Source organism: Myotis yumanensis, unplaced genomic scaffold, assembly GCF_028538775.1.
Source record: "Myotis yumanensis isolate MYYU_CA2020_CCGP unplaced genomic scaffold, mMyoYum1.0.hap1 SCAF_5, whole genome shotgun sequence".
Taxonomy (NCBI): domain Eukaryota; kingdom Metazoa; phylum Chordata; class Mammalia; order Chiroptera; family Vespertilionidae; genus Myotis; species Myotis yumanensis.
Window position 1 is genome coordinate 17,672,772 of NW_027223756.1, and position 27,017 is coordinate 17,699,788.

The 27,017-nt window shown below is 42.3% G+C and overlaps 2 non-coding genes across 2 annotated transcripts; both read left to right on the forward strand.

The window, feature by feature from the left end:
- The first annotated feature begins 19,317 nt into the window (after nt 1-19,317).
- Nucleotides 19,318-19,424, forward strand: LOC139011980 (U6 spliceosomal RNA). The gene has a single exon (XR_011471769.1). It is a non-coding gene; the product is annotated as a U6 spliceosomal RNA (small nuclear RNA).
- Nucleotides 19,425-22,685: 3,261 nt separating this feature from the next.
- Nucleotides 22,686-22,794, forward strand: LOC139011846 (U6 spliceosomal RNA). The gene has a single exon (XR_011471675.1). It is a non-coding gene; the product is annotated as a U6 spliceosomal RNA (small nuclear RNA).
- Nucleotides 22,795-27,017: the final 4,223 nt, after the last annotated feature.

A 27,017-nucleotide genomic window follows, 5' to 3' on the forward strand; every position in this document is an offset into this window, starting at 1 on the left:
ATCTGTATATCCTTCAAAATGGAAATATAGCCATATATTATACAGTTTGCTATACTTACAAATCTTTTTTATCTTTATGACAGACTTGTGAATTTTGTATGATAGACCATCTCCTTTCCCCCAGATTGCCTAACCTGTCCGAAATCACACAGTATGTTATGGTTAAACCAAGGCCAGACCCAATTCCTAATCTTGCCTTCTTTGCCCTGATTGAGGACGGTAATGAGTGACACTCTTCCCCTTCCAATCCATGGCAGGCATTACTAAGCAACCACTGTCCTCCTTCTCAACTTTATTTAAAAGCCACTACCAATCAATATCAGATCGAAACCTGAGATTTGAAACCTATTGCCTTCATTGTACTGAGTTCCCTCTGAAAATTAGGAAGCCCCTGGTGAAAAGTAATCCGGGGTGAACATTGCTGCTTGCAAAAGGAGAATGAGCAGTAGAGGAATACAAGGAAGGTGAGTGAGTAGGGCAGGAGATGGGGTAAATTTTGAATTTTACATTTTATAGTTGCCTGAAAGTCAAAAGACCTGGGTTTCATTTTCTTCTGGTTGCTGCAGGAAGCAGGAATGAATCATTATCACCACCATGAAATATTCAACTGTTACATGCAAATGGTTGTTAATTACATTCCCTGCTCCCATTAAAGAGGTAAATGACTATTTCAACCTCTCCCTGGGTGACCAGTATGTACATATTCCGTCCCTAATTTCTCCATAAAAACATTTAAATCGTGCTCTTTACAATCAACCCAGCTTTAAAGGGGGCAGCTTTAGAGGTGATGTACTAACTCTGAAATAACATGTTACATAAACGCAAATGATCCTTAGTTAGGGGAAAACAAATATAGGTGCAGCTCTTAGAATCTTTCTTTCTTGGATGATTCATTCTTATTCTTAATTTAGCAAAAATCTAAAATAATAATAAAACTGATAATATACCTGAAGAGATGAGTCAGCCGACACCAACAGACCATTTCCTCTGCATCTTTCCTATTATCTCCCAATAAAGAGCTTTAAAAAGAGTGGCTTCTGAAATTAGCATTTAGCAGAAATAAAAACCTATTTATTATTTGCTGGGAAACTAGAACAGAGATAAAAATATGACTGTGTCCAGGGATTGGTGTGTTTCCCAGAAAAACAACCCAAACAAAGGTTGTTGAGACCATGTTGATACGGGGCAAGTGGGCAGGGGGGTCCTCTTCCCCACTGGGTGCTGCTGGGGGTGGACTTTCTATGATATCCCCCCCCCCAAAAAAAAGAATTTTCTGAGACTCACATGGGAGAATGAGTGATTTTTTATTTCCATGAAATTAAATCCCTGTGTTTCCAAAGTCCCATTTCCCTACGTGCAGTCATAGAAGAAGTGTAGCTGAGGTTTCAGTAAAGCTAGAAGCAAAGCCAGTGTCCAAAGTCTGCTTTCCATGTTGGAAAAGTTCCGTATCAGGCTAGTTACAGTCCATTAGTCTATTGTGTGTGGCGTCCACACAGCTGTGGACCACGTGAGCAAATAGAGGGAAGCAGGAGTGAAAGAGCCCCCCAAGCCAAGAGTCATATGAGTCCCAAGAGCGCCAAGAGCTCAAGAGAGCGAGTTTTTTGTTCAGGGAATTGAGTATCCCAAATCTTACCAGGCTTGCAGTAGCCATTCCCATTTTGGCCAACCATCTCTGTTCCCAGATGTGTCTGACAAGCAATATCTTCCCTATGTCATCCCAACTTTACTGGACACATGTCTATCTTCCCTTTGTCCAGTCCCCTCCCCTGGAGGTTGTGTAGGGAACATGCTGATAATATCTGGCCTTCTCTTTGCTCCTTTCCTGTTAGTATTAACCAGCTAATGACAACGATATCGATGTGAGTCTGAAAACACCCTCCTTTTGTATTTTGAAAAAGAGTCACCCCACTCCAAAAAAAACTTCTGTAAACATTTCCTTGCACTGAGTATCATCTGTGCCTAACCTGAGTGGATGGGGCATTGGGTGGGTCTGTAACATGAGCTCACTGAGTCTTCGCCTATTGAATTGTAAATCAGATTGCAATCTCAGGCACCTGTGGGCAGGAGACATGGGTCATCCAAGTTGGAGTGACCCCCTTTGGCTTTCATTATGACCTCCTTCCCCCAGATCTTCCTTGGAGGCCCATGTCTGGGACATCCTGGACATCAGAAGGCTTTGCATTCTGACTCTTCTGGCTAATCCCCAAGCTCAAGTCTCTCTAGCTTGGCCATAATAGCTGCCATTTATTAAGCACTATTATAGGCTTGGCACTGTCCTCAGAGCTTTATGGATGTCACCTCATGGAGCCCCGAGTATGAGGTAGGTGGCTGCGGTCATCTCCATTTTACAAATGAGAAAACCAAGACTGGGATAGAGGAAATGATTGCTCCCGAGTTGCCCAGCTAGGAAGTAAAAGCCAGAATTAAAAGCCAGATCCAGAGCCTTTGCACTAAATTCCATGTAACCTTGTCTTATGGCCGATGACATTTCATTCAGACACTCGAGGAAATGATAGAGATGGTGGGTTCTGCCTTGGTCCTTCAGCCACCCACGTTGCTGTGCTGAACCAAGAAAACATTTTTACTATCAGAATCTAAAACATCAAGGAGATGCCTTTCTTACTATTGCCAACGATGGCTAAAAATGAAAATGTTATGGGCATTTGTGTTTTGGTGACTGGGCAGATGAAATCCTTTTCCACATTTGGGGAATTTTCTCCACTGAAGCTTCTTGTGAGGAAGTAGGGCCAAAAAATGTGACCCTTGCCCTCCCAGCCTGCTGTGATGGTTGGACATGGGACATGGCCACACCCATCTGCTTGGATAGTTCCACCCAGGACTTAAAACAGCAGGTAGAGACTCAGAGAAGTGGAGACTGTGAAGAATCTATGCTAAGGGCACATGTTAGAAAAAAATAAATACCCCATTCCCAGGGGAAGCAGGGCCAGCAGTATCCAGTGTACTTGCAGCAACCACACAGGCCGTGGCGTCCAGGTTAATGGCAGCAGGACTAGGACCTCACCAGCCCAGTTCTGTGGCGAGGGTCTGTCTGCAAGGCCAGCCTTGCTCCTATCTGGCCAGGTACCCAGACTTTTAGGCCAAGTGGGGCTTGCCCGAGGTTCTCAATCAGTTTCTGTTGCTCTGATAGACCAGGGAAGCAGAAATCTAGGATCACAAGTGTCTATTCTCCACAATCTCTTGACAATCACTGAAGGGGGCAGGGAAGAGGCAGGAGGGTCTAAGTTTATGATAAAATCCAGAATCGGGAATTTCTGCACCCATAGATAAGATTATCTGTCTAGGAGTAAAGGTCGGCTCTGAAATAACTCATTTGTACGTCTCCACTGCTGTTAAACTGACCGGGCTTGCTGCTGCCCCCAACAGTCAAGCTTCTTCCCAGCAGCATGGAGCTGGATCCCGGCAAAGACCACGGGATTTGCAGAAATATGACGTAGCTTGGGGAGCAGGATAATGTGTCTCCAGATTAAAGAGAAAATATTGGACTACTACTACATAAGGCAAGGAAATTTCCTGCATGAAGAAGGCTTTTGTGAAAGAAAACATTCTACACAAATCATGTGAATAGAAACTGAAATTGTAAGCAGGGTGCGTGAGTCCCATGCTTTGTACTGTGTGACTCATTACGCTTTCAAACCTGCGTGCCTGTGGGGAGTGGGTGTTAAACGTGCACATGCTACAAAATGATGCTGGAACGTTTTCTACCCACCACACTCACCCCTTAAAATTCCCAGGAGCTTATAGCTGTGTTTCTGGTAAGATGCCCTCACATACTTGTTTTATTCAACTATGATCCGTGCAATGTGTTCCCTGTGTTAAGCACTTTTCAGGCCTAAGAAAGCAGATGAATCAGGCGGGTCCTTGTTCCTGAGAACTCTTGGGCTACTTCAGAAATGGCCTCATGAACAGATACTCACAATGCAATCTGACAAGAGCTGACAAAGAGAAATATAATGCATGACAGGAACACTGATGATGATGGTGGAGCTGCCTGGGGAAACTGGGAAAGATAAGGTCTATTTAGGCAAATCTCAAAGGAAAAAAATATTATGAAGTTGACTCTTAATGTGTATAGTCATCAATGTTGTCGTTTTATATGCTACAGGTGCCTACATCCACTTTCTCCATCCTAATCACACTGATTTCCTTCTGGGGATTTACCAGCATGCCATTGGGTTTAATGGAAGATGGTAATTCTAGGTGTCCACCTCCCAATACAGAAGCTCAAGTCACCAAAGCCTGCCTCTCAAAATAGCCAGGAAGCATACCTGTGGCCAATGCTCAGCCAGTGGACTTGCCTCTGGGACTTTGAGTCTGGAGGAAATAGTACTGCAGCGGGAGAAGGAAGAGTTGATGGTAGACCAACCAATAGACAAGCCAGGCTCCTATGGCCATGAAGCCGTTGCTGTGGTTCCTACTGCCCAACCTTTCTGAGTCCTATTTGGTCCTTCCCCAAACCTGGTCCTCCAGCCTGTCTTGTGCTCTGAGAACCTCCCACTGTTTCTCCCTAAGAAATCCAGCCCCATTAAATTCCCATTTACTTAAGGAGCAATAGTCTTTGCAACCAAGGGTCCCTTGCAGCTGGACCTCTCATGGGAGAGCATAGAGCCCACTAGAGCTCTCCACAATCCAGGTCACATCCTCCTTGCCAAAGACCACCAACCATTTCTCCTGCCACTGCTCCCTTCACATTCCTCTTACCTTCCATCTATCCCATCAGGTATTAACAGCTCAATTCCTCACTTGTAAATCAACAGCCTCAAAACCCAAGAAGGTATTTTACATGGGAATCAGGGCCATATCTAGGCACTGGTTAATGAGGAGCCGTGCATATACCCTCCCAAGACTTTGAAAACAATGAAATGTAATGTTGCAGGGTTGCCCACATATAGATTACTGAGCTGGGGAAATGATGTTAGACCTCAAGTATCCTTGCTTTGAGTTTAAAGGTAATTAAGCTGAAAGTGCTGCCAGGGCTTGAAGAATCAATTAAATTGAATGTATGGAATAGAGTACCCATCCCCACAGCTTGTTCTGAAAGGTGTTGGGGGCTTACTGTCCAGACGGAGTGGCCAGAGGAGCTTCTTGATCAGTCTCTGTGCACAAAATGAATGCGCTAACAGCAGAGAGTTATTGCTGAGAATAATAAGCAGTTACTACAACTATCTATCAAGTGTTTCAAGAGGCGGGACCAGATTCATTTTGTGCATTGCCGAATCCCCAAAGCCTAACTAACACACTGGGGCAAGTGCTCAATATTTCTTTGAATTAACGAATGTCAGGCATAGGGCTAAAGACTTTATCTACATTATCTCACTTAGTCCCCTCAACACTGTGGCAGGCATTGTTCTCCACCTGCAGCAGATGTGACAATGGAGGATCTGAGAGGTGAAGCAACTAGGAAGTAATGAGAGTTAAGACTTGAATCCAGGCTCAAGTGACTCTAAGGCTTATATTGTTAAGCACCATGCTGTGCTGCCGTGCCTTGCACTGCCCAAGCAGCAGCACCAAGGGGCCCAGTGTCCAGGGGAGGAGGCGGATACGGACAGAACTATTACTGCAGGTGGTTGAGCAACACAGGGTTAAAGAATGAGACACAGGCGATGCTCTGCTCACATGCCCACTGCCAGTAGCTTAATTGACAAGTGTCACATGACTATCTACTGCCACCCACTGGGACCTCATTGATTTCCATTTTTAGGTTCCTTCACTGACTCTGCATTCATCGTACTGCTAGAAATGGGATATTCCTATGTCACAATTAGGTCATTCCTTCTCCTACCTAAAACTTGTCCCTGGTTTTGCCATTGCCCTCAGGATAAAGCCCAAAGCCTTGCTACTCAAAGTGTGGTCCATGGACCAGCAGCATTGTTATCAACTAGGAGCTTGTTAGGAATGCAGAATCTCAGGTTCCACGCTAGCCCTCTTCTGAATCAAAATCTGCATCTTTAACAAGATAGCCAAGTGACTAATAAGCAGATTAAGGTTTAAGAAACATGGACCTGAAGTGTTTAATGAATCCCTCAAGGTCACACCTCACACTAAGGCCACTCTGAACATCTCCCTGTTCCTTCATGTGCCAACTCTGTCCAGCCTGCAGTGCTTCACCTTTGTTGTTTCTGTCCTTCTAAGCTACCCTCCTTTTCCCTCGGCAGCGTCTTCCTCACTCCTTCAGCCTTAGTTTTTAAAGATCAGTCTTATCCAGAAGCCATGCTGCCCATCACCTCTGTTCCAACCCCAGCAATGTCAGATGCCCCTGCTACGCATGCTCATAACCCAATGCTGGCCCTATCTGCAGCTGAGGGTTAAATATTCTCTCTCTCTCTCTCTCTCTCTCTCTCTCTCTCTATCTCCAGCAAAACAAGGAAGGGATCTGGTCTGTCTTTATTCTCATAATATTCCTGGTGCCAAGAGCAATGCCTGGCATAAAGTACTACTTAACAAATCACTCTATTATAAAACAATGTTCACCCTGGCCAGGTAGCTCAGTTGGTTAGAGCATCCTCCCAATACACCAAGGTTGTAGGTTCAATCCTCGGTTAGGGCACATACAAGAATCAACCAAAGAATGCGTAAATAACTGGAACAACAAATTGATGTTTCTCTCTCTCCCTTCCTCTCCCTCTAAATTCAATAAACTAAAAAACAAAAATAATGTTCAACTCCCCAGTTGTACTGTCATCGAGCCCACATTTCTCCTTTAATCCCCCTAAATTGAAAAAAAAGAAGCATGAAACCTATTTAAATGGCATTTCTCTCCCTATTGTCTTTTGTGAGGAATCAGTAAAAGAGGTGACTGATAGCTCTGGCCAACACACACACACTCACGCATGCTCACACAAAATAACAGCAATTATTCATTCAGATAAAGGGAGAAGGGATTTATACACTCGAGTCAAAGGTGAAGAGCATCAGAAAAGAAAATCAAGTCCCTGCAACATGTGCTGAGTCATGAAGATGCTGCAGGAAGACCCACGAAGCTTTAAGAAGTAGGGATAGAAAGGTAAGGAAATATTTAACAGACAGACTACAAAAAAAGAAGTGCTGGGGTTGATCCAGTGCCATCTGTCTCTAATTTTCTTAAGAGCTCAGTGGAACTCTGGGGAATAAGTGAAAAATTAAAGGGTTTTTTTTTTTAAACTTGTGACAAAATACAGCCAAGGAGAGGTTACATTAACATGGAAGATTCTTCACACCCATGGTGACAACTTAAATCATGTCTTCTTCCCAATTCCAATAAGGCTGTCTTTATACCATTTTGCAGAAATCTATGCATGAATTAACATAAAGTTACTGACACATTCATATAACAGAAAATAAAGTTAAATTGGATTGTCATCAAATCCCCTAGAAAGAGAGAAGAAAAGCTAACTAATTTTAAAACTCACAAAGATTTTACTTCTAGCAGCTTCCAAAACGCCAGCCCAGCTTTCAGGCTCCAGGTTTGATACTCTCTCCCCCCAGCTCTGGGAGGGATGATCAGCACGTGGCTGGCATACATCAAGTCCCTCTTCCTTGCGTCCATAGCAGGTAGCACTGTGTGCTTGTCACCCTTACCAGGATGTGGCTTCCCAAAGCTCATCCACATCATGTTCCCGGCAGCCACCATTCACTGATCAGGACCGGCATCCAAAAAGAACCTTCTCTGCCTTGGCTCATTTAGAGCACGATGCCCCTCTTAAACACACAGCTGGTTTTCTCCTTCCTTCCCATGTAGCTGCACATTTCGCTCCACTCCCCTGATCTACCAGCCAAAGGTTTTTATTTGAGTCAAAAAACCCTTTCCATGCACTTCTTGAACAGAGAGGTCTCCTCTGATTCAAGTCAAATGTTAACCCAGCCCGGCCGGTGTAGCTCGGGAGGTCATGGTTTGATTCCTTGTCAGGGCACATGCCCGAGCTTTGGGCTTGATCCCCAGTAGGCAGTGTGCAGGAAGCAGCCAGTCAATGATTCTCTCTCATCATTGATGTTTCTATCTCTCTCTCCCTCTCCCTTCCTTTCTGAAATCAATAAAAATATATTTTTTAAAAATAAGTGTTAGTCCATTTAATGCCTTTCTTTTTATTGTGCTTTTTAAAAGCATTCTAAATTACATCACTATTTCATTCTCAGAAAATCCCTGTGAGTTACATTGTTAACCAAGTAGTGTTATCTCCAAGAGAACTAAGATCCAGAGAGTGAAAATGAATCACAGAAAATCACCCAGTGAGTTAGAGGAAAAACTGGGTTGGACATCCAGGTTGCCTAGCTGCCACTCCACACACTTCACACACTCACCGCACTGCCCTCTATTCATCTACATCTCTTAGGAGCAGGCTTCCTCCCCTCAGCTTCCTCTTCTCCACTTGAGCTCTATACACATACACATATACACAAACACGCATACTCAGACGCATGCAGTCAGAGGTTCATACACGCACACAGACAAACCTGTACACAAAAGAAGGTAACTATACCCACATACACAAGAGATACATACCTGCCCAGAGAGAGACACACAGACAGACACAGCGATACAGAGGCATACACTCAGAAAGACACACAGAAAAAGACAGACACACAAAGAGATGCACACACAGACACGGACACAGACACACAAAGAGACACACACACGGCTACATACCCACACATAGAGACACACGCATACAGAGACACATACACGCACACTTTCTAACAACTCTCATTTCATCAGCCCCAGGTGGAAAAATCCCATTTTCCTGGGACTTTACCAATATGAGTCATGGAGAACATCCCAGCCCCTGACTTCCTTCCTCAAAGAACAGGCCTCCCTGTGTGAGCTCAGGGATAAGAGCACGTTAGATGGGAGATTACGGCTCTTAGCGGAACTGGCATGTGGCGATCTGTACAGCTCTCATCCACTTATTAATCAATCATTCATAACCTCATTTGTGTTGAGATATTCTCAGAGGCTGTTATGCTTATTATGCTTAATCAGGGATGCACTGTAGCTGTCACATTGGGTTCTGGTGACCCCATCGGGGCCAAATCCCTATTTTAACTGTCATATTTGCTTTAAGAACATGCTATTTGTGCCATCATCTCATTTCCCAAGAACAGAAGCATTTGCTCTTGGTACTAAAAAAGGTAATGGATCTCTGTAGAGGGGTAAGAGGAGAGAAGGACCAAATATAAGAGTGAGAAAGTGTAAAAGTAATACAGAGCTCAAATCGTGGTCTTTTTTAGGGTCTTAGGCTATGGAAACAATGACAGCCATCTTCGACTTCTTCCTTCAACACTTCCTAATTAGGCCAGACTCTCCTTATGGGAAGTTTGTGCAGATCCTGTTGCTCGCCTCCCTAAATCCATTCTCTCTTGAGGCTGCTCTGTGGTTGCACAATTCCAGGGTGAAGAGTCTTTGCCTCTCTCCATGAGACCTTATGCTCAAGGAAAGTCATCCTATCCTTAGGCTCAGCTGAGTACAGTTCATTACGTTCTTTTTGCCAAAGACTGTTTTGGGAAAGGGCATATGAACCAATTCTGGTCATGAGCTTTGGGGAAAAGCCCGTTGGTAAAGCTTCTGGGAAATGTTCTCTTCTTCTCCTTCTGGACATTGATGTGCAAGATGATGATTCATAGAGCAGCTGCCGCCCTCTTCACAGCTGTGAGAGGAAGTAGCTCACGGGCTGAGCATGGCTGAAAAGTATTTGACACTCCAAAAAATACCACAAACAGCAGAAGTTTATTTTCTCACAGTTTTAAAGACTGGAAGTCCAAGGTGAAGGTGTCGGCACAGCTGGTTTCTTCTGAGGCCTCTCTCCTTGGCTTGTAGATGGCCACCTTCTTGCTGTGTCCTCACATGGCCTTTTCTCTCCGCACATCCAAGCATGGTGTTTCTCTGTGTATCCAAATTTCCTCTTCTTATACGGTCACAGATCAGATTGGATTAGGGCCCACCTCAATGGCCTCATTTTATCTTACTCACCCCTATAACTGCCCAATCACCAAACAGTCACATTCGAAGTTACTGAGGGCTAGGCCTTCAACATATGAATTTGGGGTGAATGCATTTCAGACCATAATAGATGGCTTCCTTACTGCCGAAATCATGCTTAAAAAGAAAATGAGAGAAAAATGAAACACTCTGACTAAGCAAGTGCTGGAATAGCTCAAGAATTAAAGAGAGAACGATATGACAGCGCAACTCCAAGAATGTCAGTGACTAGAAATGGGGCTTCAGTGACACCCAAACATATGTTCGCTTCTCTCTTTCACTCTGATTCTCTCTGGGATTTGCCTTCATTCTCTCAACAGCCACCACACTGAGCATTATCTTGTCACTCTCACACTGAAATACATCAATCTCCCAGGGACTTACGGGAATGCGGAGGGCAATAAAGCTAGGACTGGCAGAGTTCCACACACCTGCTCAGGGAGAGCAGCAAGACGCTAGGTGTTATACGTGCAAGGAGTAATCAAGGCTTCTTAGCTTCCCGGAGCTGCCTGCCATATGCCTACCCACCTTTTGTCCCAGCCAAAGACACACTCCACTTGACGCTACCAAGAGGAAAATGAACCATGAACTAATCTGGTAAGAGCAAGGACATATGGCAGCCTTCCTGGAACTCATGGGAGAAAAGTTGTTGAAAAGTGCTGAAACTGAGGCTCCTGCTATTAATGAGCCTAAAATCTCATACCACATATGGACTTTCAGATAATTCTTTCCCTTAAAAACAAAAAACATAGAGTAACCTAAAAACTGAAATGTAAATAAATTATCACCTGTCCAGAAAAAAAAAATAGTATGCAATCATTTAAAAAGAATGCAGCATCGTTCTAAGTACCCTATAAAGATAAAAGCAAGGTGCATAACATATATATAGCATGCTACTGTGGGAAGAGGGGGGGATGAATATGTATCTATATCTTTTTAGATATATGCATCATCTCTGAAAAGAAATGCCCAATAAACTGGTACCAGTAGATGCTTCGGTATAGGGAAACGGGAAGAGTGGGGCAAGGAATGAGAAGAGAGATCAATATGCAGTAAGCAGTCTCCCCTGATCCGAGGTTTCACTTTCCACAATTTTGGTTAGCTTTGGTCACCCACCGTCTGAATGTATTTCATGGAAAATTCCAGAAATAAACAATTCATAAGTTTTAAATTGTATGCCATTCTGAGTAGCGTGATGAAATCTTGCGCCTTCTGCTCTCTCCCACCCAGGACGTGAATCGTCCCTTCGTCCAGCATATACACACTGTACACTCTCCCCTTCATTAGTCACTTAGTAGCCACCTAGTAGTTGATCTGGGTTATCGGATCAACTGTCACAGAATCACAGTGCTTGTGTTCAAGCGGCCCTTCCTATAGCTGCACGCTGTGTCACATGCCTAGATCATTCCTATCACTTCATCTCTTCACGTAGGCATTGTTTCTTCTCACATCAACAAGGGTGAGTACAGCACAATAAGGTACTCTGAGGAGAGAGAGCCCACCTTCACATAACTTTTATTACAGTACATTGTATAGTTGTTCTATTTTATTAGTAGTTATTGTTGCTCATCTCTTACTGTGCCTAATTTATAAATTAAACTTTATCATAGGTATGTGTGCACAGAAAAAAAAAACATAGTACATATAGGTTTTGGTGCTATCCCTGGTTTAAGGCATTCACTGGGGGTCCATGGATAAGCGGGGGGAGGGGAGACCACCTGCATACGATTTTAACAGTATGTTAAACTCTGCAGAAGAAAATATTAATAAACTTGAAGGCATAGAAACTATCCAAAATGAACCACAAAAATGAGACTAGAAAAACAAGTGAACGGAGCACCAGGGATCTGTGAGGCAACTTTAAGCAGCCTCGCGTGTGTATAATTTAGTCCCAGAAGTAAGGGGAGAAGGAAAAGGTACTTAAAGAAAAGAACAACCAAAACATTTCCAAATTTGATGAAAACAAATTCATAGATCCAAAAGTTCAATGAACCCCAAACAAGAACATCAGGGCACATGATAATCAAATTATCTAAAATCAGCCCTGGCCAGTGTCTCAGTTGGTTAGAGCATACGCCAAGGTTGTGGGTTCAATCCCCAGTCAGAGCACATACAAGAATCTACCAATGAATACATAAATAAGTGGAACAACAAGTCAGTGTCCCCCCCCCCCCCCTCTCTCTCTCTCTCTCTCTCTCTCAGTTAAAAAAAAATTTTAATTGTCTAAAATCCATGATAAGGAGAAAACCTTAACAGAAATCAGAGAAAAAAGATACATTAAATACAAAGAAAGAAAAAATAAGAATTACAGCAGGCAGAAAGCCAGAAGAGAGACCTCTTTCAAGCACCAAAAAACAAAAGTCCACTTAGAATGCAATATCCAGTGAAGATTCTTTTGAAAACAAAGCCAAAATAAAGCCCTTCTTAGATCTAATAAAAGCTAAAGGAATCCATCCTTAGCAGTCACACACTATAAGAAATGCAAAAGGGAGTCCAACAGACAGAAGAAAAATAGTACCTTATGCAATATGTATGTAAATATATAGAATTTTGTTCTTATTTTTAAATCACTTAAAAATATTTAAAAAATAAAAACAATGTATCAGGATGCATTTTACTATAAAAGTATTATATGAATTCCTATATGATTGAATGATCAATCAATTGAAAAGGCATGCTAAAAAGCAACTGGATTCAGTTACAGTTTTCAATGGATGTTTTTAAACTTTAATCATAATATTATCTACATATGTTTAAAAATAGGCATGCGGTATTTTTAATACATTTGTGTAAATACATTTGTGAATATTTGTTCTTGATGAACCTACAGATTTGTGCACTTCTTGTGACAACCTATTGCTCCAGGGCAGTGGTTCTCAACCTTCTGGCCCTTTAAATACAGTTCCTCATGTTGTGACCCAACCATAAAATTATTTTCGTTGCTACTTCATAACTGTAATGTTGCTACTGTTATGAATTGTACTGTAAATATCTGATGTGCAGGATGGTCTTAGATGACCCCTGTGAAAGGGTCGTTCGACCGCCAAAGGGGTCGCAGCCCACAGGTTGAGAACCGCTGCTCCAGGGTGTTCTACTAGCCACAGATAGGGAATTAGGACCAATTTTCTTCTGTAAATAAGACAAGAATTCTATGGCAGTATAAACATTGACACTTCTGTCTCATTAGCACCTTGATAATGGACCACTTTATATATTCGGGTGGTCTTTATCATCACATCTGCTATACCATAAAGCAGAGCCATCCACACCACAGGCATCCAATAAGTAGTTGTCCAACGAATGCATGGCCTCTCTGATAGCATCAATGCATGGCAGCTATTTTCTGAGGGCTACTGAAAAAAACATAAGTCCTGAGTCACAAGTGTCAGGACCCATATCTAACTTGACTTTCTCTTCTCAATTATCTCTGTCTTTCCCACTACATATCTTCAAGCTCTTCGTGACATACATAACTCCAACAATTCCAGCCACATTCTCTGAGGCTACACGCCATTGACAGAGCCCACCACAGTAAATTAATCTTCAGAGATGGGCTCAAGAGGATATATTTAAATCACACAAAAAACAGGTCAGGGCTGCAGTGATCAGTGAAGCAGACCTCAGTGTGTTGTGCATAATTAAAATGACTGTAGGACTGACCTGTATAAATCAGCTGGAAAAACATTTCTTTCTGTAGAAGCATACGAGTGAAACATGAGTAGATTGTTGTACCTAGGTGCAAACTTGACCTTGAAATAAGACAAGATGAAATACTGCCATTTGTGACAACCTGGATGGACCTTGAGAATATTATGCTAAGTGAAATAAGTCAGTCAGAAAAAACTAAGAACCATCTGATTTCACTCATATGTGGGATATATGAGTGTGAAATTTATAGACAGAGACAACAGTGGCAACTATCAGAGGAAACAGGGTGGAGACTGGGACAGGGGTGGTAAAGGCTGCCAAATATTTGGTGACAAAGGATTATTTGACTTTGGGTGACACATACACAATGCAATATGCAGATCATGTTTCATAAAAATGTACCCTGAAAACCTAAATGATCCTATTAACCAATGTCACCTCAATAAATTTAATTTTAAAAAAAGAAAGAAAGAAAGTACTTGACATGTCCATACCCTGGTGCTGAAGACTGTACCTGCCTCACCTGTTGCCTTTGGCTGTGACAATTTCAAGATGTGAGAAATACTACCATCATAAACCACTCAAAAGGGTCAAAGATTTGTGGCCTGGTCTGATCTCACAGTGTCAGACTTCCTTAAAACCTGAAGGGGATTGAGCCCTAGCCAGTTTGGCTCAGTGGATAGAGCATCGGCCTACGGAATGAAAGGGCCCGGGTTCTATTCCAGTCAAGGGCACATGCCCCAGTTTCGTGCTTGATCCCCAGTAGGGGGCGTGCAGGAAGCAGCCGATCAATGATTCTCAATATTTCAATTTCTCTCTCCCTCTCCCTTCCTCTCTGAAATCAATACAAATATATTTTTAAAAACCTGAACGGGGTTGCAAAAGAAGACCTTTCCTCTGAGAAGTTCCCAGTGCTTACAACAATTTAGAACACACCTGCAATACACAATGGATTCCCACCCAAGCTTTATCTCATTCGCTCCTATTTTACTTACTGCCTCTTGGTTTTCCTCAGCAGTGCCCCTCTCGTCCCTACCACCTGGCTGGAACTGAAGAAATTCTCACACCATTTGCTCCGTCAGCTTCATGGGAAGGAGGAACGGTTATCCACACCCTGCCTACAACCTGGGCTCAGGCAGAGTGGGAGAGTCAGCGAGCCTCGCTTTCTTAATTTCATATTTGATTGAACAATATTAAAAGAACTGTTAAAGTTATGGAACTCCATGCTCGCATTAGGTTTAGGATGGGGTGGCTAAGGCTATATATAAAAAGAGTTATTTTATTCTTCTTCTCCAGTAATAACATTTAGCACTCAGATATTGCTTTTCATCTCCATCTCTCTTTATAAACATTAACTGTACAATTTCACTACATTAACTGCAAAGAGAGAGTCGGAAGTGGCCCTATAAATTTGTAGTCAGCTTGGTAGCATTTATTGTCTCTCAAAATGATATACTACACCCAGGAGCCTATGTTTTACCCTGGTTTAAGGTAGGAAGGTTAGAAAAAAGGGAAGGGAAAAAAATGTCATGTTTTAAAATAACAGGGATCTCAGAAGCCTACCCAAGACTCCAGGGGTATAGCCTCTGGATTTAGAATGTGGAATTAAAATAGTTAGTGAGCTCTGTATTACAAAGCCACTGTTCTCAAAACTGCCTGGTACTGGCACAAGAACAGACATATAGACCAGTGGAATAGAATAGAGAGTCCAGAAATTAGCCCGAACCAATATGCTCAATTAATTTTTGACAAAGGAGGCATGAACATACAATGGAGCCAAGATAGTCTCTTCAATAAATGGTGTTGGGAAAATTGGACAGATATATGCAAGAAAATGAAACTAGACCACCAACTTACACCATACACAAGAATAAACTCAAAATGGATAAAGGACTTAAATGTACGACAGGAAACCATAAAAATTCTAGAAGAATACAAAGGCAACAAAATCTCAGACTTATGCCAAAACAATTTCTTCACTGATACAGCTCCTAGGGCAGTTGAAACTAAAGAGAAACTGAACAAATGGGACTACATCAAAATAAAAAGCTTCTGCACAGCAAAAGAAACCATCAACAAAACAACAAGAAAACCCACCTCTTGGGAAAACATATTTGCCAACATCATATCTGATAAGGGCTTAATCTCCAAAATTTATAGGGAACTCATACAACTTAACAAAAAGAAGATAAACAATCCAATCAAAAAATGGGCAAAGGATCTAAATAGACACCTTTCAAAAGAGGACATTCAGAAAGCCAAGAGACATATGAAAACATGCTCAAAGTCACTAATCATCCGAGAGATGCAAATCAAAACAACAATGAGGTACCATCTCACACCTGTCAGAATGGCCATCATCAACAAATCAACAAACGACAAGTGCTGGAGAGGATGTGGAGAAAAAGGAACACTTGTGCACTGCTGGTGGGAATGCAGACTGGTGCAGCCACTATGGAAGGCAGTATGGAGGTTCCTCAAAAAATTGGAAATGGAACTCCCATTTGACCCTGTGATCCCACTACTAGGAATATATCCCAAGAAACCAGAAACACCTATCAGAAAGGATATATGTAACCAGATGTTCATAGCAGCACAATTCACCATAGCTAAGATCTGGAAACAGCCTAAGTGCCCATCAGTAGATGAATGGATTAGAAAACTGTGGTACATCTACACGATGGAATACTATGCTGCTGTTAAAAAGAAGGAACTCCTACCATTTGCAACATCATGGATGGAACTGGAGAGCATTATGCTAAGTGAAACAAGCCAGTCAATGAAGGAAAAATACCACATGATCTCACTCATTCATGGATAATAAAGACCATTACAAACTTTTGAACAATAATAGATACAGAGGCAGAGCTGCCTCAAACTGATTGTCAAACTGCAGTGGGAAGGCCAGAGAGAGTTGGGGGGCAGGAGGGAGGGGAGTAAGAGATCAACCGAAGGACTTGTATGCATGCATATAAGCATAACTAATGGACATAAGACACTGGGGGGTAAGGGAGGGTAGGGGTTTGTCAAGGGCGGGGGGGAAAAAAGGACACTTATGTAATACCCTTTGTAATACTTTAAGCGAAAAATAAAAAAAATAAAAAAATAGTTAGTGAGCTGAATGGTATAACTAAATTTTGAATAATAGTGTTATGCTTAGCATATGACAATTTTTTCCCTTTTCATTGAATTTATTGGAGTGACACTGGTTAACAAAATTCTATAGATTTCAGGTGCACAATTTTACAACACATCATCTGTACACTGTATTGTGTCTTCACCACCCCCAGTCCAGTCTCCATCCAACAGCATTTATCCCCCCATACCTTCCTCTACTTCCCCCCACTGACAATTTCAATTTTTAAAAAAATGTTTCCAAATCCCTTCTGGCAGAGAAAAGTGCCCCCAAATTTAAATTAAAAAATTATTTTACTATAGTGAGAATATGGATTTAACATAAACAAAAGGCATATTATTGTTGTTGTCATTATTGATAAATCTTTTATACCTCACCTCTCCCTTGAATCGTGTTTTAGGGAAAGTCCCTCCAAATAATAACAGTAGCTACCACTTGTTGAATATATACATGTGTGAGGCACCATGCTAGGTACTTCAAATATACTGATTTGATTCAGTTGCCCCACATGCAAAAATGAAGGAATTTGTCTAGATCAGAGAACAACAGCCCCTGGGCTAAATCCAGTTGCTATTTCTGTAAATGAGGCTCTCTTGGAACATAGCCATGTCCATTCATTTACAAATTGCCTGTGACCGCTTTCCCACCACCAGGGCAGAGTTGAATACTTACCACAAAAGCCCTGGGGCCTGCTTAAAATATTTACTATCTGTTGTTTTTTTTACAGAAAAAATATGCCATCCTCTGAACTAGAACATAGCATCAAAGAATCTTCAAATTCTAACATTCTATTCCTCTGACTCTGTAATGAGAACGCTTTGTCCACTATATCATTAGTAGCATCAAACAGCATATTGGCCTGAACTTGCCTAGGCATTGTTATGTAGGCTTCTCTACCAGTGTCAGTTCTTCAGGAAAATATTCTTTGTGTTTCTAATTCTGTGACTCACTTATTAGTCCCTTGTTGAGAGCTAACAACTTCAATTAAACCCATTTTGATAACTGTCGATAACATCCACTTCAACTATATTTTTTCTTTATTGATTAAGGTATTACATATGTGTCCTTATCCCCCCATTGCCCCCACACACACCACACACCACCACCACCACCACCACTCATGCCCTTACCTCCCCTGGTGTCTGTGTCCATTGGTTATGCTTATATGCATGCATACAAGTCCTTTAGTTGATCTCTCCCCCTAACCCCCACCCTCCCCTACCTTCTCTCTGAGGTTTGAGCATCTGATCAATGCTTCTCTGACTCTGGATCTGTTTTTGTTCATCAATTTATGTTGTTCATTATATTCCACATATGAGTGAGATCATGTGATATTTATCTTTCTCTGACTGACTTATTTCGCTTAGCATAATGCTCTCCAGGTCCATCCATGCTGTTGCAAATGGTAGGAGTTCCTTCCTTTTTACAGTAGCGTAGTATTCCATTATGTAGATGTGCCACCGTTTTTTAATCCACTCATCTGCTGGTGGGCACTTAGGCTGTTTCCAAATCTTAGCTATTGTAAATTGTGCTGCTATGAACATAGGGGTGCATATATCCTTTCTGATTGGTGTTTCTGGTTTCTTGGGATATAGTCCTAGAAGTGGGATTACTGGGTCAAATGGGAGTTCCATTTTTAAATTTTTGAGGAAACTCCATACTGTCTTCCACAGTGGCTGCACCAGTCTGCATTCCCATCAGCAGTGCACAAGTGTTCCTTTTTCTCCACATCCTCTCCAGCACTTGTCGTTTGTTGATTTGTTGATGATAGCCATTCTGACAGGTGTGAGATGGTACCTCATTGTCGTTTTAATTTGCATCTCTCGGATGATTAGTGACTTTGAGCATGTTTTCATATGTCTCTTGGCCTTCCTTATGTCCTCTTTCGAAAAGTATTTATTTAGGTCCATTGCCCATTTTTTGATTGGGTTGTTTATCTTTCTTTTGTTAAGTTATATGAGTTCCCTGTAAATGTTGGAAATTAAACCCTTATTGGAGATAACATAGGCAAATACTATGTTCTCCCATACAGTGGGCTTTCTTGTTGTTTTGTTGATGGTTTCTTTTGCTGTGCAGAAGCTTTTTATTTATATGTAATCCCATTTGTTTATTTTCTCTTTAGTTTTCATTGCCCTAGGAGCTGTATCGATGAAGATATTGCCACTTCAACTATTAATAAAAATATTACACTGAGCGAAATAAACCAGTTAGAGAAAAATAAGTATCACATGATCTCAGTCATGTGGAATCTAATGAACAAAATAAACTGATGAACAAAATAGAGCCAGAGACCTAGAAGCATGGAACAGACTGACAAATTTCAGAGGGAAGTTGAAGGTGTGGGGGAGAGATTAACCAGGGAATTTATATGCATATATGCGTAGCCCATGAACACAGACAATAGTGTGATGAAGGCCTGGGAGGGGCAGGTGCAGGATGAAGAGGGTCAAGGGGGGAAAAAACACGAAGGGGACATCTGTAATATTTTCAACAACAAAGATAAATTTTTTAAAATTAAATATAATTATGGGACTCTAATAAATTACACCAATAAAGAAAAGAAGTGCTTGCTTCGGCAGCACATATACTAAAATTGGAACGATACAGAGAAGATTAGCATGGCCCCTGCGCAAGGATGACACGCAAATTCGTGAAGCGTTCCATATTTTAAAAAATAAAAAATAAAAAATAAAGAAAAGAAGATCAAATTCCATCACTTCTTTCCTCACTCTCTCAAGTCATTGCCTCTTCTCCATCCATTTCCCTGCCATCATCCTTGTCTGTTGCCATGTCACATTATTGCCTGAGTGTCATTCTGCCCAATCCTAGGCATGAAGTAAGAGTCTACACCAGTGATGGCGAACCTTTTGAGCTCGACGTGTCATCATTTTGAAAAACCCTAACTTAACTCTGGTGCCGTGTCACATATAGAAATTTTTTGATATTTGCAACCATAATAAAACAAAGACTTATATTTTTGATATTTATTTTACATATTTAAAGGCTATTTAACAAAGAAAAATCAACCAAAAAAATGAGTTCATAGGTTCGCCATCACTGGTCTACGCACTTGAAATCCAAGACTCGCCTTTTGAAAGGATAAGAGCAAGGGATACGACTTTTTCTTAAGTGTTTTCATTTATTTCCAAGCTCACAGAGATTGCACCAGCCCATGGTCCTCACATGGGCCTTGAGGAATGTGGCAATGGGAAAAAGAGCACAGTTTCTGGGCCTTTGGTTATGCAGGGAAAACTCAGAGCCACAATAAAGTGAAAGGAATTCTTTTCAGTGTTGGAGGAGTGGAGAGGACAGGGAGAGGGAGAGGGGGCTGGAACCGCTCTGGGCACACGTTGCCCAGGAATATTCTTAAGGAACAGGGATGTTCAATATTCACACATAAATCATACGTGGTACTGCAGTATTCAATTGTCCCACCTCCCCAGTGTTTCAGGAACATTAGCTTTACCTCACTAAACCACTAAGTCACTTTTCCTTCCTTAAAGAAAAATAAGGGAAAAGACTGGAAGAGCAAGAAACAGCTTTCTTAATTCTTTCAAAATAGTATGACTCCCTGTTTTATTGGTGGGAAGAAATGCAAGAGGATACGGGTAGGGTCGCTGTTAGAGCACCCTGGCCACCAGGTAGCAATCTTATAAAGTCTATGCCATTGTTTTCTCATTCCTATATAGGAAGTTGCTGTCTATTTTAAAAAGTGCAGAAGTGTGTTCCTGGAACTTTCCAGAACCTGACCAGCCAGTGCCCAGCGCTCTCTTCTGTCACCTAACTCCCTGAGTGGCCCGGAGAGCAAGGAGCTCGGCCAGCAGACATCAGAGTTAAACTCCAGTGGCTGACCGCCTCAGCCCCCTTTTCCACACGCCCTCCCTCCTGAGCTGATTCAACCTCGGATGCATGCAGAGCCTGAGTCTTTTGAACTTATTTACAAGTTTTATCATTATACTTGCCCACATTATGCAAGCAGTTTGCAATCTCCCCTAATTCTCTGACTTTAATTATATAATTGAACAAGCCCAAAACTCATTTTTCCCAGGAAACATTAAACATTACCATCTTAATGAAATTTGTAATGAAATGGTCCACTCTGCATGCAAATGACCGGTAGTGGCTGGGCCACTAGCTTATCGCTGGGCAAGGCAACAAGACAGATGCTCCTTCTTTTGTCAGTCGGGGGGGAATGGCAGGCTCGCCCACACTTTCGGCCGGAATGATAATGCCACAAGACGAGAAGACGGGCCTCTGTGAGACATATGGATATAATTAAGATTGGGTGACAAGACTTTAAATGAAGTAGGAACTGATCTTAACCTATACAAATCAAAACTTATTTTCCAAGCTGAAAGAACTCAAACTTTTCTTGCCAATTAAAAAAAAAGTTAGCAACTGTCTTCCCTTCTCCAGAGACTAGAGGTCTGAGAGATTGACAGTGCTCGTCTCGACTTGCTTCCCAGGATTGAATGAAGGAAATGGCCAACATGTAAGAAACGTGGGGGTCTTCTGAAATTCTCTGCATTATGAGTGAATGACTCTTCAAGTACCCATGCCTTCCCAGCTGCATTTTTCAAATACCCTTGTTGCATAAAACTCAGATCGTTTATGCACTACAGACTGTCCTCACGCCAAAGTTCCTGCCTGCCAAGACAAGGAAGGCAACCTGTTCACACTTTTGTCCAAACAGTATGGACAACCATGTCCTGTGCCAAGTAGACACCAAATTAAAGTACTTAATGATGGCCACTGTTTATATAACAAATTCCCAGTTCCCAGGCCTTGTCAAATCTTTTCACTGCCAGAAACATGTCAAGATGCCCAAAGGCTCCCCACAGAGCCTTACCCTGAACATGTATAGTCGTTAGAGAAGAGAATGCAATGGCTACACCTACCACAGTACCCAGCTGAATAAATGTTATGTCCCTGACTCCTAAGCGCCTCCATTTTCCCACAGAAAGACTTAATAGCAAGGGAAATATTTGTCTGTAAAATTTTTAACAATTTTTAAATTATTGGAGTATCGTTCACATATCATATAATTTACCCATTCAAAGTGCACAATTCAATGATTTACAACATATTGCATTGAACTTATTTACAAGTTTTATCATTATACTTGCCCACATTATGCAAGTTTGCAATCTCCCCTAATTCTCTGACTTTAATTATACAATTGAACAAGCCCAAAACTCATTTTTTTAATTTTTTAATTGTGGCAAAATACATATCATAAAATTTGCCATTTTTACGTGTACAGTTCAGTGGCATTGATTACATTCAAAATATTGTCCAACCATCACCACTGTCTGTTTTCAAAACTATTTCATCTCTCCAGACAAAAACTCTATAATCATTAAATGAAAACTCTTCATTTCTCCTCACAGAGCCCCTAGAAGCCTCTGTTCTACTTTCTATCTCTATGAACGTGCTTATTTCCAATGTCTCAGATAAGTGGAATCCTATAACATTTGTCCTTCTGTGTCTGGCTCAGTTCACTTGGCATCTCATCTTTAAGGGCCATCCATGTTGCAGCATGTATCAGAATCTTGGCTCTTTTTATGGCTGAAGAATATTCATTAAATGCATATACCACACTTTGTCTACCCAGTCATCTGTTGAGTATAGGCTTATTTTTTCAATACTTTAAGTGCAGAGATTTGAGAAATTTCATACTCAATTCATAGCACACTCTTGTCATCAGTCAACATGTGCCCCTCTCTCAGGTTTTGCTCATTTCTTCATCCCTAGGAGCCTCTCCCACCCCGTGCACGCTAATGTGTTTGCTCTCGTCCCCTAATTATGTACGTAGGTTTTTAAAATATATAATTGTGTTGTTTGAATTTATACAAATGAATCTAATTTATAGAAATTCATTCTGTTTCTTACTTTTTCACTCAACGCTATGCTTTTAAGATCTACACTTATGTGCTCACTTCGGCAGCACGTATACTAAAATCGGAATGATACAGAGAAGATTAGCATGGCCCCTGTGCAAATTCATGGAGCATCCCACATTAAAAAAAAAAAAATCTACACTGATGACTGTATCTTATTGTTTGATGTTTAGTCTCTGAAACGTGGCATAAAGGGATTAAATGGTCTCGTGCTATTATCTATTCTCCATGGAGGAAGCTGACTCCCAGGGCAACTTCTGTGCTTCTCTGTGAGCTCTGAACAAATCTCTTAATCTCTCCAAGATTCATTTCTTTATCTGTCTAATGAGGGGGTTACACCAGAGCAGAGTCTTGATGGGCAGTATGCCTCAAATGACCTGGGAAACTTGCCAAACCCATGTACCCAACCCAACAGCAAGATCTAAGGCAATAAAGCCCTGGCATAAACAAGTATTGGGGGGGAGAAAAATAAAACACTTTCCAGATGACTCTGGTGTGCATCCCTAGTTAAAACCCCTGCCCGAGATGGGTCTCCGAAGTCCCTTCCCTTTAATATACTAAGATTCTACAATGATGGGCAAAGGTCCTACAGAAAACCAAAGGCTAGAAGCTGGCAGTAAAAATGATGCCTGTGTCCCAGCTCTTTGTTTTCTAAGTATAAAATCTATTTTAAAAGCATTTAGGCTACTTTATTGCTACCTTCGATAAGTACTATATTCCACGGATTAACTGCTCCCTGGTTAGCACACTCATCCATAACTCCTCGGGCTCAGTCCCTCCTTAGCTCGGATCATGCCCTCTGGTCCTTGTATTGGATAAAAGCTGCAAGAGGCTGGGAACATTTTTCATCTCTATTCCCATCAGAAATTTGTGTAGCTCAATAGGGTCACCTCTGAGTCTCTGCTTTTGCAAGGAATACAGATCTGGTTTCTATAGTCTGGTTTGAAAAGAAGATGCCTGGACAATTCTACGTGTAAACAGCGCTGCTCTGCCTCATCCTATGGGTCTTGTTCTGAATTCTGTGATCAGACTCACCTTCACAGTCTTCCTGGCCCCCAATAACATTGTTTAAAACTTTGGAAATACAAACTATAGGAAGAAGAAAAATATTACTATAATCCCACTCGGTGAAATAACGTCTTTCTCACATGTATGACCACGGCCCAACCGTCTTAGATCAGGCTGACATGACGAAGTGCCTGCGCTGGGTGGTTTATAAACAGACATTCCTGTCCTCACAGCCAGAGGCTGGAAGTCCTAGATCAGGTGCCAGCAAGGCCGGTTTCTGGGGTGAGCCCTTTTCTGGGTTGCAGACTGCTGACCTGTATCCTCACCTGGCAGGAGCAGAGAGAGGAAGCAAGCTCTCTCGAGACTCTCATGAGCATTCATCTCATCAGGAGGCTCCACCTTCATCGCCTCCCAAAGGCCTCACCTCTAAACCACCACATTGGGGGATGGGGTTTTAACACATGAATTTTTGGGGGAACACAAGCATTCAGTCCATAACACTCTTATCTATTTTGTTAGGTCTGATCAAATAATTGAATTGATACTCCTCCCCCAGGAACTGGCTTTCCGGGTCACTTCACTATGGACATTCCCTTTGCTGAGACCACATTTCACTTGCTGTGACCACATTCCATTATCTCCCCTCTGGGTAAGCATGAAGAAGTCTCCGCCCAGAAAAAAGCCCGCCAAAAGTCCTTTAAAAGCCGCTGACTCCCATCCCTGGGTACTGGAGCCATCCAGGCTCTGCCACCTGGTGTGCGGATGATGGAATAAATTCGTAATCCCTCACCACTCTGGCCTCGTGCGTTCCTCCTTCCGAGACCTAAAGGCCGCACCTCTAAACCACCACATTGGGGGATGTGGTTTTAACACATGAATTTTGGGGGGACATAAACATTCAGTCCATAACACTCTTATCTATTTCACTTAGTGGGTACTATATTGGTCCCATTTCAGGTCCCACACTCAGGAATTATGTTTGTCCTTTCTTTTCCTTCCTACCTCAATCCATCAGCCCAATCGCCAAATACACCTGAATCCACCCCTGTCTTTCTGTTCCCATTCTTACCGCCACACACCAAACGCCATCATCTCTCACCCGGCTGCTCGCTTAGCCTCCCTGGTAAGTTGCAGAAGGAATGAAAAGATATCGACAGAACCAGAAAACAAAAATATCCAGTCTGGCTTGAAGACTTAGGTCAGAACTAAGGAAATTGAATTTCATACAAATAAATGTAAGCCTCTGCATTTACTTGCCAAAGTTCCATGGCATAAGTTACAAGATGAATAAAGGACTTGGGTGATTTATTTGACTGCAAGCTCAATTAAGAAAACAATGTGATGTGCCTGATAGAAAAAAAAGAAAGAAAAAAAGGTCATACCACTTTGGCCGAATGAATAAGAATGCAGCATCCAGTACAAAGGACATAATATAGTCCTTTCGTGCTGGTAGCACACAGTGTTTCGTTCTATGATACACATTATATGTGAATATCCAGAATTGATTGAGCCAGATTCTGAGCAGAGCTAAATTGGGTCACATGAGCAACAGCTGAAAAAACTGGGGACACTTGTCTGGGAAAGACTGAGGGTCTTAAGGGCACACCCACACTTTGGGACACATGAGCATGCCCCTGGCAGAAGGAGAAGTCTCCAAACAGGTAGTTCCAGGAGGGGCAGACTGTGATTCAAAAGGAATCCTCACATCCTTCATAGCTCAGCTGCAATGCCGCCTCCTCAGAGAAGCCTACCCTGATTACCCTGCCTAAGTAGCCCCATCACCCTGTTTCATTTCCTTCCTTTCATATACTGCCAGCTAGAGTTATCCTAGTTTTTGATTAAGCATATGCTGCCTCCTCAACTTTAATACACCATCAGTGAGAGCTGGGATCTTGTGTATCCTGTTTATCGTAACATTCAGGATCTAGGAAAGTGTAAGGCGCATAGTGGGAGCTCAGTAAATACTCAGGAAGGAATGACTGCCCTCCTCTCCACAGTCGCTTCCAGCATTAAAAGGGTCATGAACAGTCATTCTCAAGGAGACTAGCAACAGCATTTGGGGTTCCTGCTGGGAAAAGAGCTGAGTTCATTATCTCCCGCCTCCTGGGGCTTCCCCCTTACTCAGTAGGTTCCATTCTGTGACTCAATCTGCAGGTCCACAACCACGGATTCCTTGGCTGTCCTCTGTCCTCGGAGTGTCCTTGGATCAGAACCTTACTTTGGGTTCTCCCCAGAGTGAGCTCCTGTTTGCTTTCTGGATTCAGGTGCGGCTTCCTGAAGTCCAGGGCATTGTGACCTTTGACCTTCTTCGTGCTAGGTCACGTGGAGGTGTTTGGAGACCCAGGCATTGTGGAGACCAAGTGGAAGTCTCCAGAACACTGTTCCCCACAACCTGGCACATCCCTTCCTAAAAGGTGAACTGAATCCAGCAGGTGGATTTTGTCTCCAGTCACAGCTTTAGAAGGCTGCTTTAAATGTCCAGCCACCAGAATAATAATGTCACCGCAGCCTAGAGACAGGCAAACCTCCCAATGGTGTATTTTTAAATTAAAAAGCAAGTTAAAAAACAATAGGTTGAATATAATCTTCTATTTCTCTTGTAAAATAAAATACATATGAAAGGTCTGGCAGGAAATATACCAAAATGTCAACTGTGTAATCGCCGGGCAGGGGGGAACATGGGCATCTTTCTTTTCTTTTTCATAACGTTAAAAAATCATTAGCAATTATCCAAAAGCAACTTTTTACTTTCATAATTTCAAAAAATGGTCGTTTGGGGTAAAAAGGTGGTTTGACCTGGCACTTGGGACCAATCGGGAGGTCGGGGAGAGGAGCGCAGCTGGCGACTGTGGAGCACCCACTGCCGCGAGTGCCTCTGCTTCCTCCCTTTAATCCTCACAACCCGCCCCTGAAGCAGTAGCCCCATTTCATAGCTTGGAAAACTGAGACTCGGAGAAGGTTCGCAATTTGCCGAAGGCCTCCGATTTGGTAGAGATGAGATTTCAATCCAACCCTGCACAGTGCTTCCCAGGAAAGACACACGCTCTCCCTCTGAGCTGGAGCCGAGGCTGGGGCCACAGAAGCACCAGTCCTTGGGTTTTGGTGGATTTGACATTAATGAGTCTCAAAGTTTCAGAGTCCTCTGTCCGTGGTCGACTGTTACCCGCGGAACGGTGCGTGGCAGCGCGGAGGACACCGGGGAGCTCGTTAGGCATGAAGGATCTCAGGCCCCATCTCACACCTACGGAATCAGACTCTGCTTTTTAGCAGGATGCCCAGGTGATTCACCTGCTCCTCACAGTCGGAGAAATGCTGCTTTTAAATGCCTCCCCAGCCCCACTGCCTGCCCAGATTG